The sequence below is a fragment of the Lycium ferocissimum genome, chromosome 11 (genome assembly GCF_029784015.1).
Source record: "Lycium ferocissimum isolate CSIRO_LF1 chromosome 11, AGI_CSIRO_Lferr_CH_V1, whole genome shotgun sequence".
In the NCBI taxonomy this organism is placed as follows: domain Eukaryota; kingdom Viridiplantae; phylum Streptophyta; class Magnoliopsida; order Solanales; family Solanaceae; genus Lycium; species Lycium ferocissimum.
In genome coordinates, this window is record NC_081352.1 from 37904696 (window position 1) to 37919553 (window position 14858).

Here is a 14858-nt window from a genome sequence, read left to right on the forward strand (position 1 = left end):
ATAAAATATTTATTTTACTAAATTGCCTATATTAATATTTTAAATTGAAAATCCGAATTTGACTACTAATAAGTTACAAAAATAGTTAGGAGTATTTAATGACGATGGTAAAATTGAAAAAAAAAATCTTTCTTGATTTGTGAAGTGGACAAATAAAATGAAAAATATATTTTTAGTATATTTGACAAGTAAAAGAAAACGGAGGGACCACATTGTTGGACCAAATTTAAAGAATCTGACAAACTAAAAGCTAAATATGCAAGATCAAATAAGTGAGGGACTAAAAGTTACACAAAAAACTTAGCATTGGCATATGCCTAGGTTAGAATTTTCGTAGAGATTTACGACAATAATCATCTCACCTTCACAATCTTACATAAATATTTCCCCCTTTTTTAATCTAAGTGAAAAAGTAAGTGAATATAGCACATTCAGGTAATTTTTATTTTTTATTTTTTTAAAAAAAAAAAGTTCGTCTTAAATATTTTTATTTAAAGTTTACTTTTAAGCTTTTTTATATGCGAACTCATCTATTCGCATCTATAAAACATAATTACTGTTTTATAAATTGTAATCTATTCGTTCTAATAATTCTTTTTCAATTGATAATATAACTAATTCATTCAATCTCTCTTGAGACATTGTTGATCTTAGATAAGATTTTATCAATTTTAGTTTTGAAAGCTTCTTTCAGCTGAAGCAACAGTTACAGGAACTATTAACATTATTTTATTAGCAATATATGTGTTTGGAAAAGAATCAAGTCTTTTTATTTGATTGAGTATTTCGATTAAATCATTTTTTTGTACTTGTATTATTTCTCTTATAAGAGTAAATATGGGCAATAGAATAGTTACCCAAATAAATAAGGATAATACACATCTACAATTACCTAGAAAAGCTTTTTCATTTCCTTAGTTATGCTTCCAACGATACCCACTCCCCCATAAAAGGGAAGAAGTATTATTCTTTTCCCAAAAAATATCCCCAATTAATGCGGGCCCCACTCTCCCATAAAAGGAAGAAGTTACTATTGTACTTTTCCCCAATTTATCTCTTCAAACTCAAAGTTAACTTAATAGTACAATTTTTTTTTGGCTTAATGCATATGCGGCCCCCTAAACTTGTTTCTTTTTTCTATTTTAAATCTTAACTAAGTCATTATTCTATTTAACTTAAGTGTGTCTATCAAATACAATCCGACTTACATAATTCTATCTTCAATGTAGCAACATGCTAATATATATTCTAATTTAATTATGTCATCTTTTAGCTAAAAAATTAGCAACAATTGAGAGGAAAAAAAAGAGTAAGCTCTTAATTAAGTTCGAAAGGTTGAGCAAACGCGTAAAAATATGACCTAAAGAATAGTTTACCACACGTCTAAAATATTACTTTACTTTCAATACCACAATTTAATTTTTGCTTCTAATAAAAATCAGATTTAGAGGGTTTAATAGACACACTTGAAGATGAGTTAAGGGGTTCAATAAGAATAAAATTTAGTTAAGATACCAAAATAAAAAAATAAAAAAAAAATTCAGAGGGTTGCATATGTGTTAAGCCTTTTTTTTTTTTTTTTTAAATAGTAGATATATATAGGCTATATACGTGGCTTTAAAAAAGTGAGGCCCCCCAAAAAGGTGGGGGCCTTATCTGCCTTAGCTGCCAGCCGGCCCTGGTCATATTTTACATGTGAGATTAATTTAATTAATTTAAGCTTATTTTCCTGACTCTTTTACTTGTGCTTTTCTCTCTTTCATAGATTTATTCCTGTTTACACAAAAAAAAATATTTTCATTGACGTTGACAGCCGAAACAAACAATCATTTTAAGAAAATAATATTATGACCTTATGATTATCTTATAAATAAAATACCAACAGCCCAAGAGAAATATATCAGCATAAATTTAAAAAAGCGGTCATCTTGAGCTTAAAAAAACAATGGATGATTTTGAATTTGACATTGACCAAGTAGATCAATTATTGGACTTTATTTCTTCTTCTCCACCTCCTCCTCCTTCAACTACTCTTCAAAAGCAAGATTCATCAATTTCATTACAAACACAAAGCTCTAATGATCTTGTTACAATTAGTCATAAGCCTAAAAAGAAACCAATTATCACCAATATTAATACTGATGATCAAAGTCAAGATGCTGCTAGAAACCCTCCCAAAGAGAAAGAGAAGAAAAAAGTAATACGAAGAGATATTGAAAGGCAAAGAAGGCGAGATATGGCTAAGCTTTATCAGCGTTTACGCCTTCTTATTCCTTCTGAGTATCTCATGGTTAGTACAAACATTTTATATACATTCAGGATTGTGTTTGGTACCAAAAAAAAAAAAAAAATGCTTTTCCTGCTTGGTTGGTGAATGAAAATATTTTTTGGCAATTAAATATTGTCGAGTTTCACATTGGTTGTGCAAGGGTCGATTGGTCTATTTATATGGTCTTGACTCGCCCTTTCAGCTAGTTTAATTTCAAAGTTGACTTTGGCCCAACATTCATTTCTTATCAAACACCAAATTAATGACTTTCTTATGGCACCATTTTCCTAAAAGAGATTCTCAGTCATGCCATATGCACCAAATATATTAAGATCTATATCGTGTTAAATGCGTTATATCTCTATGTTCCAAGTTAGAGATGGGTCATTTCTTTTCTTCTATGGTTTTAGGTGATTCTGATCATCTCAAGAACTAGTTTTTTGGTTGAGTTAGGTTCAATATTTATTTCTTATCCTAGTATCAGAGTACAACTGGTCTATTGCCCCAATTCTTTGTTTATCTGATGGTGGACCCTGTGTTATATTGTCCACACTCCAGATATCCAGTCCTAGGTGTCAGGGGTGTTAGAGTCTCTAACTGGTGCGGAATGTGGTAATTTATTTTTTGTATGATCTTAGGCTAATTTATTTTTTGTATGATCTTAGGCAATTCTAAAAACTAGCTTTTGTGGTAATCTATATATATATATAAAAGCAAGACTCTAATCAATTTATTTTTTCTCCTTTTTTTTGCCTTTTCTCTTTATTTTTTTCCTCTATAATTGTTTAAATTTAACAAGCCTAAAAAACGGGTCCCAAGAGTAGTTGTTATTGATCCATATTTACGGGGAAAAGAACCCCTGAATCATCTAATGAAGAAGACGTTCCTCCCCTTATTGTCGACTCATTCATGCTACTTCTCCATCTCTTCTTTTCATTTAAGGTTACACACTTCTCTCTTTTATAATTTACTAGAGTATTTTTTTAACAATATCCTTGGACTTCTCTTTTATCTTTTTCAAGTTCAAAGAAAGAGAGTCACAACTATATACATGAAACTTGTGTTATATTTATATTCTTTTAGATCAAAATATGGCACCATTTTACATATGATGTTCTTGATACATAAGTTAATTTCAAAAAAAAAAAAAAAAATCTGTGAGGTTTGCACTTTTTTTCTTGAGACCCATAATGAATACATATTTGTTTTACTTATTGTTGTATCAGATGACTATGGATGTCTTTTGCGTGATATATACATTAAAATCCAAAAAAAAGAGGTTTAACCAATTCTCTGTCAACTCATTTCTTCTATAAGAAAGCAAAAAAAAAAAAAAAAAAAAAAGATGCAAGGATCCTGATGGCCAAGATCATCCACATTAATTTGGTTTGGCCGATTTTCTTCATCGCAAACAGACAGACATAGTTCCATTTCATGGATGTTGCTTTTGTGGTTGTTGAAATGCCATACTCATGTAACGTGGTTGAAATGCCCTGTTTCTATTACTCCTATTTTCTTTCCTTACTTGAAGCATTTTGCAATGGTAACTCTTTTATCCTTTCACATTCCATTGAGTAGAAATTCAATTGGTATGTGTTGGGTTTTAATTTGGATATATTTAACTTTTGTGACATTTTCTTTAATTCTTTAGTTGAGATTTTATTGGGAAAAATGTGAACAAATATATAATAATTGGTAAGGATAATTTTTTGAGATGACGGAGTGATTTTGAATTTTGTTGGAGAAGTGGCGTGTAAAGAAAATAAGAAAAACAAAAATTAAACAACCCCAAGAAAAAATAAACAGAAGAACAGAAGAAGGGGCATACCAAAATTCAATGTGATATTGTTTACTAAATACTAGCTCGTTTCAAAGATTTCTTTTCTTTCTTTAATCTTTTTAATGACGTTATACATTTTAGGAGAAAGTTATAAAAGTATAAATTTTTTAATTTGCAAGTAACAAAATTGAAGATGTTTTTTAAGTCCATTTATTTAGTTTTTCACATTTTTAACTTTTTTCCTTAATTTATATCTAAAAAATATTTTTCTGTCTCTCTCTTCAACCTTTCTTCTTTCGTTATTTCTGGGTAATATATGATGCAACTCGACCTAATTAAATAGTCTGATGAACTAAATTTATGACTTTTTATAAATTGCCATGTGTTAGTAATATAATTAATATTTCTTATGGTCCGTCCTTCTTGTTTTGTTTTGGATATGCTTAAAACATTTTTTAAATTTGCAAAAAAAAATTAAATATGAGAAATTACATTTTTAATTTTTTTCCTTAATTTATATCAAAAAAATATTTTCCCTGAAATCTCTCTTCTTCCAACCTTTTTCTTTCTTTATTTCTACGGAGTAATTACTATATGATGCAGGTCGACCTAATTAATTAGTCTGGTGAGCTAAATTTATGACTTCTTATAAATTATCATGTGTTTTATAATGTCTGTGGCTGGCTTGGGATGCTTTTCCCTAATTTGGATATGCTGAAAACATGGCTATATACAACCCATTGTCTGATTATTTTTAAACTATTTAACTATTAGAAGAAGATCATTCCGTAAATATAATCAGGTCCTTTTAACCGCGCGTTTCAAATCACTAGTTCTTATATAAATCTATCCAAAATAGGGAAAGAGATCCATATCTGATCATCTAGAAGAGGTAGTGGACTATGTAAAAGACTTGGTAGAGGACTTGGAAAGAAAGAGAGACAAAAAATATTTGTAAATCTTCTTCCTCCATAAAAGTGATCATGATATTAATAATGGCAATGATGATGATGATATACAATAAGAGTGAAATCATGCAATAAGGAAAATTTCAGTAAAAGGAGGGCTCCCTCTATCAAAAGTGCTTAAGGTTCTTATGAAAGAAGGGCTTATTTTTAATAATTACAAAAGCTCTTCCATTATTCAATCTAACCATTTAATCAATCTTTAATTAATACATTTCTTTTTTGCTTACAAAGTAACATAAATGAACTAAGAAAATCAAGCGAGGGAATGAAACCTAACAACATTTGCAACATTTATAGAGAGGCTAGTTTGTTGGCATAATTTAGTCCTATAATATTTATTCATGTTAAATTTCCTTCTAATTATTAATACATTTTGTACAAAAATCATGTTTGTTTTGTTTTGGTTTTCATCAATATGTATGGTGGCACTATTTTTTGATTTGAAATCATGGTTTGAAACCATGAGATGAAATCAACATTTGGACATGCATTTCATCTCATGGTTTCAAATCCCAAATCATCCAAAAAGGCATGATTTGGGGTTTTAAACCATGGTTTCAAAAATTTTAAATATAAAACTTGACCCATAAGTTATATTTTGTAAAAAAAGACCTATCATTTGGTAGATATTTTTAATAATTAATTTATCAACTTTATTTATGTCTCTATGTGGAAAGATTATATTAAAGAGTAGTTACATTACTATTCATGTTTCAAATTTTTCTTTTTTTTGAACCAATTGATGTTGTATTTTTTAGAACCATCTCCAAATATTAATTTGTATATGAACTATGACTTGCTCATTTGGTAAGATTGTATAAGACATTGCGATTTTTGATAGTTTTCATAACTTGTGATGCTCTGAAAAAAATATAAACTTAAGAAATCTAAATTACATGTCGATGGTTTCATCTCATGGTTTCAAACCATGGTTTCGAACCATCTCCAAATCATCCAAAAGATGAAAGTCGGTGTTTTGAGCGCATTTCAAACCAGGGTTTGAAATCCCAAATCATCCAAAAAGGAGTTTTATGGTTTCAAAACTTTTAAATATAAAACTTGACTCATAAGTTTATATTTTGTAAAAAAGACCTATAAGTTGGTAGATATTTTTAACAATTACTCCCACCAACCATTTACCAACCTTTATTTATGTCTACCATGTGGAAAGATTATATTAAAGAGTAGTTACATTACTATTCATGTTAGATTTTCTTTGTTATTGAACTAAAGTTTGATCAATTGATGTTGTATTTTTTAGAAAGGCCTTCTAGTAACGTATTAATTTTGTTATGAACTATGACTTGCTCATTTGGTAAGATTGTATAAGAATTGAGAATATTTTGATAATTTTCATAACTTGTGGGGTTTTTATGTCTATAAGAAAAAATACAACTTAAGAAATCCAAATTACATGTCCAAACATATATGGTTTCAAATCATGGTTTCGAACCATGATTTCAAACCATGTCCAAACGGCTCCTTACGAATCAAATAAAAGACAAGATAATAATAAATAAATAGTTAACATATTATTGCTTACATAATAGGAAGAATCAAATTAATAGACATTGTTTAACTTATATATACGGAAAATAAGGTAGATTATCTCTTACTATAGGTTATAGGTACAAATAATTTAATAGTGTTAAAAGTTTTATATCGTAGTATTGTTAATAAACTATGTTCAAAGTAGTAAATTAGTAAAACCAATTTCTGTTTTGAAGAAACCAAAACTGTTAAAGACAAAAGTTAGAAAATATCCGAGACAACAGAATTCACTGTGTGTCCTTAACAAATTTAATCCCTTCACTGTACCCGAGGTTATGGATTACTTCCTCTCAGGATAAAACGGTTATACCTATCGCAGAAGTAGCGGTACCTCAAACGTCTACGACTTCGTCGAACTCAAATTGCGCAACAAATCACACAAGGACTCGATATAATTTTGTTTGCAGAAAAGTAGTGCAGAAGCCGAGCCGAGCGACGACGACAGCGGCGCGAGGGGAGACCCTCTTCTCAACTCTTTAAGAGCTAGAAGAAGTGTCTCTCTATATAAGCACATAACAAATGATTTCCCTCACCTATGTGGGACAAAGTGCATTTACAAAAATTGCCTTTGCACTCATTTCCCTCCATTTCTCATTCACACCACTTTAATTTAAAGCTCAACCACTTAATGGGTCTTTAATCCCAATAATCCCCCACATGAATGAGGAATGGCTATATTATGAAAAACATACATAAAGAAAAAACTATGTGATTTGTAAGCAAGGACTAATCTCATCCGGATAAGAATACCGTACTTGCCATCTACTTCTGCTATCAGATGATAACTTGCAACTCTTGAACTTGCAACTCTGGAACTTGAGTAACAACAAACTTGCCATCTACCATTTTGTAGTCCAGGAACTTGGCAGCTATAACCTTCTTCAATCCGGCATCCTCAGTTTTATATTTTTTTTTCAACGCATCCCATAGTTCTTTCGAAGTTCCCACATTACTATAGACGTTGTAAAGATCATCCTCCAGTCCGCTAAGAATATAATTCTTGCACAAAAAATCTGAGTGCTTCCACGCCTCAGTTACAACAAAACGTTCATTATCAAGTGTTGATTCCGGCAAAACCGGAGCGTCCTCCTTAATAAACTTTGGAAGGCTTAAAGTAGTTAAATAAAAGAACATCTTTTGTTGCCATCGTTTGAAATCAATCCCGGTGAATTTTTCAACTTCTATCGGGAGCCGGTGCGGTTTCTTGCACGGAAGACGACCGAGGAAGCAACATTGCTCGTAGAGCCAACCGCGGGGGTTGGTGTGGCAGCAGCAGTAGCATTCAGATTTGGAGTTTGGTCTCCCATTTCTATTGACAAACACAAACAGAATTAACAAAATCGGTGAAGTTTTTATATCTTCAAATCGAATGCACAAACTTTAATAAATCAGTGAAGTTTTTATATCTTCGAACTGAAAGCCAAACGTTAATTGCTCGATGAAGTTTTTATATTCTTCAAATGGAGTGGACAAATGAGTAGAAAGTTACGAAAACTTTAACGTCAAAAGCGGAGTAGAAAATCTGAAGATTTTAGTCTCCAACGCTGGGAGTAGAAAACCACGAAGGTTTTAATCTTCAAAACAGAACAGAGATGAACATAGAAATATCTATAATTAAATTCCTTAAGCTTGTTAGTAAACTGTGTTCAAAGTAGTAAATTAGTAAAACCAGTTTCTATTTTGAAGAAACCAAAACTATTAAAGACAAAAATTAGAAAATATCTGAGACAACAGAATTTACTGTGTTTCCTTAAGGAATTAAATCCTCTCACTGTACCCGAGGTTATGGATTACTTCCTCCCAGGATAAAACGGATATACCTGTCGCAGAAGTAGCAGTACCTCAAACGTCTATGAATTCGTCAAACTCGTCACAAATGGAAAAATGACTTAAATAAATTTGGTCTAAAAAAATTATCAATCAATCATTTGACCAAATCCGAGCCGAGCGACGACGACGGCGGCGCGAGGAGAGACCTTCTTCTCAACTCTTTAAAAGCTAGAAGAAGTGTCTCTCTATATAAGCACATAACAAATGCTTTCCCTCACCTATGTGGGACAAAATGCATTTACAACAAGTGTTTTTGCACTCATTTCCCTCCATTTCTCATTCACACCACTTTAATTTAAAGCCCAACCACTTAACGGGCCTTTAATCCCAACAGATATTACTTCCTCGGTTTTAGTTTATGTAAAATTATTTTCATACTAGTTCATTTAGAAAAGAATAACACATTTTTATATTTAAGAATAAATAACTATACACTACTCATTTTTTCCTTGGTTAAAAGATTATATAGTCACAACTCACATGAATGTTGATGCATGCTTGTTTAATTAGGTCATAGGATGTAAACAATTTAGACACACAAATATTATAAAATATTTGAGACCGCAAATTTAAAAAATCTGTATTAATTTATTTAACTTCGTCTCGAGACTATGTCACAAAAACTAAATTGAAACGACGGACAAGTTAAACTCTAATTACTATTAAGGCGAATAGAATCCTAGGTTGAGTTTGTGTTTGTTGAAATATCAATATCTCGAGTCTAATCATTATGTGTAGTCATGACCTCATTGAAATAATTGAACATATTTGCAACTTATTTATGTGCAGGTGAAGACAAGAGAGGATATTGATCTTGCAAGGTTACGACACAAGTTGATGAGTTTATCCTAGGCATAATATATATATATATATATATATATATATATATATATAGAACTGAGGTGGGACTTGAGATTTTTTTAGGGATTTCTCTTTGAATCCCGCCTAAATCTCAAAGAACCAATAGAAATCTTGGATTTATGACTTGGTACTGATCCCGAGGGGCTTAGGAGTGATTTGGATCATTGGTAGGAAACTAGTTAAGATTAATACACGTTTTGGCCTTATAAAAATAGTTTATTTATTTTAAAAATACTTTTACTTAAAAGTAAGCTATTGTGTTTGGCTAATTAATTTAAAAAGTACTTTTGAGCAGCAATTATTATTTGGCGAAGCTTTTAAAAAGTGCTTTTATGTGTATTTTTCTAAAAAGTGCTTTTTAGCAAAAGCTATTTTTTAAATAAAACTACTTTCGCACTCCCCAAAAGACTTATTTTCTCCCAAAAGCTCGCAAGACCTCACTTTTTTTTAAAAATAAGCACTTATTGAAAAAATAAGTACTTTTGAGGGAAAAATAAGGCTGGCCAAACAGGCTATAAAGATTAAATTGACCACGATCAACATCGGTTATATATATATATATATATAATTTTGTTCGTTGTACACTTAAATTGTTGTTTGTCCTAATTACAGTTTTGAATTTGGTAATTTGATAGCCTCTATTTTTGTACAATGACATGAGAAAAAGAGTGGATACACTTCTTTTTAAGTGCGTGCAAGTGAAAGAAAAATTGAAAAATCAGTTTCTAAGTGGGGTATTTTTAAATTGTTAACCGCCACATATTAGATACAATAATTTATTTGTTCCAAGTTAGCCATATCTTCTCGCTTATCCTTATTATATTACACATATTTTACTATTTTACCTCAACTTATATTTTTAAATTTTTCTTTAGGTACATTGATTATTTGATTCAACGGTGTACAGTCTAAATGTATAAAAACGGCCTGACCGAATTTCCATTATCTTTAGCCACATAAATGGTTTTAGCCAATATAATAAATTTTAAACTGTGTATTTTTTTCTTCATATTTAGATGTAATGAAGATTTCTTTTAACTGTGTACTTGTTTTTTGGGCTAATTTTGTGGGGAAAAATGGTGAAATCCCATCATGTGTATAAAAAAAGAAAGATATAGCCTAAATAATGGAGTTTCAAACATTTTTTTATATAAATTTGGCACAAAAAAATGATCTAAAAAAGTTAATGAATTTAAAGGATAAAAAAGAATATTAAATATTAAAAAATACGTGACAGTGAGTGTAACACACCTCTTTGAGCTGAGGTCTCGGAGTGAATAGGGGCGGATGTAGTAAAGGCTCAGGGTGTTCACCTGAACACTCCAGGCAAAAAATTATAGTGTATATTTAGGGTAAATTTTTTGTGTTCATGCACATATATTGACTTTTGAACACCCTGAACAAATGCAAAAGTTGGTTCAGTTGTTTTTCCGAATATCCTGATTGAAAGTCCCGAATCCGCCACTAGGGTGAAGACTGTCAAATTGCTAAATATAGGAATGTAATTAAAACCAAAATAATTAAAGTATGCACCTAAATAAAAATTGGCAAATTCTCAAACTATTAAGCCTTTATCTTATAAACTGTGGATTATAATTTTTATATTTTGGCCCTTGGTTCCTTTATTGTTTCATTTATTGCTTTTTGAGTTGATCGGAATGGACTCATCAATTTCATATTTGCCGTACCTCTTCCCTCTAAAACAAAAAGTTTTGGCTTATATATATATATATATATATATATATATATATATATATATATATACACTAGTTACGTGAGGACCGGGCTTACTCATAATATAAATAAGTATGTTTTATTACATTTTACTGCTTCCGCCCAGAACTCCTTAGGCACCTTGGCATTACAGAGCATACATCGTGCTTTCTCAAGAAGAGTGTAGTTTATCCTTTCAGCTACTTCATTCTGTTGTGGTGTATACCTAACAGTATTATGTCTCAATACACCATGAATCTTGCAGAAATTGTCAAACTCTTCATTGCAAAACTTCAAGCCATTATCTGTTCGAAGACACTTAATCTTTCTGTCACGCTGATTTTCGATGAATTTCTTTCAGTTTTTGAAATTCTCAAAGACATCACTTTTAGCCTTTAAGAAGTATACCCAAATCTTGTGTGAAAAATCATCAATGAAAGTAAGAAGATACCTCTTTCCACCCTTAGATGGAACCTGAGATGGACCCCATAAATCTGAATGAATGTAGTCAAGTACCCCTTCAGTTTTGTGCTTGCCCGTGCTAAAGCTGACCCATTTCTACTTTCCAAGGACACAATGCTCACAAAAGTCAAGTGTACTAATCTTCTCACCTTTCATAAGGTTTCGGTTGCTCAAAATTGGCAACCACCTCTCGCTGATGTAACCTAATCTCATATGCCACATTTTAACCTTATCATCATTTGATAACTGTGAGGTTGCAAAAAGATTCGCAGTAACTAGAATGGTGCTGCCTATAAGTACATAAAGACCACCCTCCAGTTTGGTGTTTAACATAACCAGAGAACCCTTGGTCACCTTGCAGATTCCACCTTCACCCGCATGCTTATATCCGAGCTTATCAAGAGTACCAAGAGTGATCAGATTCTTTTTCATATCAAGAACATGTCGAACATTAACAATGTTCTTATGATGTCGTCATGACACCGTATACGGCCGAACCAATGCCGCTATTTCACATACCGCATCGTTACCTATAAGTACAATCCCACTCGTCTCGCTCGTAGCTAGTAAACCAATCTTTTCTAAAGCACATGCGAAAGGTACAAGCCGAATGTAAAATCCACTTTTGTGTCCGAATGTCATCGTGCTAGCTTAGCACATAATCTTCTCCAGATGTCCGAGCTACCTCGAACTATAGATGACCGACCGTTGTTTTATCAATCTTCTTATTTACAATTCCTCTCAAAGTGACCCTTGATGACAACCCCAACATTCAAGATCCTTCCTACCCACCCTTTTCCTAGACTTTGACCTAGCTACTAATTTGCCTCTCTCTTTTGGCTCGAGCGATCTCTAACCGTCAAAACCTCACCATGGTCCTCTTTCTTACCATTGTTGATATGGTTTCTTAATTTATTTGAATTCAATGCATGTCTTACCATCTGTGACGTGACCACCTCCTTACTGTACATCATTGAATTAACTACGTCTTTGTAAGCCGGTGATAATGAAAATAGTAAAGTGCACGCTAGTTCTTCATCTCCCACTTTAATATTAGCATGAGTAAGATCCATAGCCAATTTATTAAAAACATCAAGATAATCCTGTAAAGGTGTACCTGTCTTCATCTTGAAGGTGTGTAAAACACTGCCTTAACAACATTCTAGTTGTTACTGATTTCTTCTGGTAGAGATCTTCAAGCTTCTTCCACAAACTCGCAGCTGTTTTCTCAGTACTGACATCACATAACACGTTGTCTGATAAGGATATTTGAATTGCACTAAACGCATCCATCTCATTCTTCTACTTCTCGGCCACTTTCGTATTTTTGGGATATGACTCGTCCAAAGCATAGACTGATCCTTCTCTCCATAACAACACCATGATCTTGATCTTCCAGATGTTGAAGTTATTACTTCGCCCATCAAAATTCGCTACCTCAAACTTCATAGATGTCATAGTCTCCTCGTCTCCTAGATCTCACGACCTGTAGGCTCTGATACCAATTGTTAGCGCGGAAACGATAAAAACACAGTAATTAACGTGGTTCGGATCGATGTGATCCTAGTCCACGGAGAACGGCCGGCACTTTTATTAATATCAAGGGAGAAAGTAAGTTACGAGATTGAATACTCTTAGGTTCTATGTTCTGTCCTAATAAATCCTAGCTAGCATATATTTATACTACTAGGTCTAATCCTTTCTTAGAAAGGATCTAAATCCCAATCACACTCGAAAATCAACAAAGAAAAAAAGTTTTCTTTTATTTCTTTCCTCTTTTGAGTAGGAATTGGCTTGAATATCTTTTAAACTTCACAAATACATTACGTACAAACAACCATGGACGTCCTTGTTTTGTTTTGGTTTTCAAAGAAAGTGAGAAATTACCCAATACGTATACACATGGTGGTACTAAGTACGAATCAAATAAAAGACAAGATAATAATAAATAAATGATTAACGTAATATTGCTTACATAATAGGAAGAATCAAATTAATAGACATTGTTTAACTTATATATACGGAAAATAAGGTAGATTATCTCTTACGATAGGTTATAGGTACAAATAAATTAATAGTGTTAAAGTTTTATATCGTAGATATTACTTCCTCGATTTTTAGTTTATGTGATATTATTTTCATACTAGTTCATTCATAAAAGAATGACACATTTCTATATTTAAAAATAAATAATTATACACTACTCATTTTTTCCTTGGTGAAAAGATTTTATAGTCACAACTCACATGAATGTGGATACATGCTTGTTTAATTAGGCCATAAGATGTAAAAAAAATTAAAATTTAGACACACCAATATTATAATATATTTGAGACCACAAATTTAAAAAATCGGTATTAATTTATTAAACTTCGTCTCGAGACTATGTCACAAAAATTAAATTGAAACGAGGGACAAGTTAAACTCTAATTACTATAAGGCGAATAGAATCCTAGGTTGACTTTGTGTTTGTTGAAATCTCAATATCTCGAGTCTAATCATTATGTGTATTCATGACCTCACTGAAATCACTAAACATATTTGCAACTTATTCATGTGCAGGTGAAGACAAGAGAGGATATTGATCTTGCAAGGCTACGACACAAGTTGATGAGTTTATCTTAGGCAAAATATATATATATATATATATATATATATATATATATATATATATATATATATATATCGGAATCCCTAACTTGATATTTTTTTGTTCGCTGTACACTTAAATTGTTGTTTGTCCTAATTATACTTTTGAATTTGGTAATTTGATAGCCTCTATTTGTGTACAATGACATGAGAAAAAGCGTGGATACACTTATTTTTAAGCGCGTGCAAGTGAAAGAAAAATTGAAAAATCAGTTTCTAAGTGGGGTATTTTTAAATTGTTAACCGCCACATAATTATAAATAATAATTTATTTGTTCCAAGTTAGCCATATCTTCTCGCTTATCCTTATTATATCACACATATTTTACCTCAACTTTATATTTTTAAATTTTTCTTTACGTACACTGATTATTTGATTCAACGGTGTATTTTTTCTTTGTCAGTCTAAATATGTAAAAAAGGCCTGACCGAATTTCCATTATCTTTAGCCACATAAATGGTTTTAGCCAAAATAATAAATTTTCAACTGTGTATTTTTTATTTCATCTTAAGATGTAATGAAGATTTGTTTTAACTGTGTACTTGTTTTTTTTTTGGGGCTAATTTTGTGGGGAAAAATGGTGAAATCCCATCATGTGTATAAAAACAAAAAGATATAGCCTAAATAATGGAGTTTCAAACATTTCTTTTATAAAAATTTGGCACGAAAAAATGACCTAAAGAAGTTAATGAATTTAAAGGATAAAAAAGAATATTAAATATTAAAAAAATACGTGACAGTGAGTGTAACACACCTCTTTGAGCTGCGGTGTCG

The 14858-nt window shown here is 31.4% G+C and overlaps 1 pseudogene; it reads left to right on the forward strand.

The window, feature by feature from the left end:
* The first annotated feature begins 1911 nt into the window (after nt 1–1911).
* On the forward strand, nt 1912–14090 carry LOC132036848 (transcription factor bHLH126-like; annotated as a pseudogene).
* The last annotated feature ends 768 nt before the right edge of the window (nt 14091–14858 follow it).